Source organism: Bombus impatiens, unplaced genomic scaffold (assembly GCF_000188095.3).
Source record: "Bombus impatiens unplaced genomic scaffold, BIMP_2.2 scf_0675, whole genome shotgun sequence".
NCBI lineage: Eukaryota > Metazoa > Arthropoda > Insecta > Hymenoptera > Apidae > Bombus > Bombus impatiens.
In genome coordinates, this window is record NT_177094.1 from 12,603 (window position 1) to 12,896 (window position 294).

The following is a 294-nucleotide window of genomic DNA, read 5'->3' on the forward strand; positions in this document are numbered from 1 at the left end:
AACCACCGACACGCGGGGATGCCTGTCGTGATTCCCTGGCTAAGTATAGCCGAGCTCCTACCGAACCTAGGAATTTCGAGCGCACCACCGATGCCAATTATCCTCGGCTCTGTCATTTACGCGGCCCGTTATTATACGCCGCCGAGGCCTCTTTCGCTGGAATTACGAGCGTTTTAACGCAGGCCCGCCATTATCGCTTCTTTGCCAACTTTATTACACGCGCGATCGTTCCCGGTCGCGATTTTGTCCACCTTCTCGCGATTCCTCCTTCGTCGCGTTCCGTCGCCACCTTCC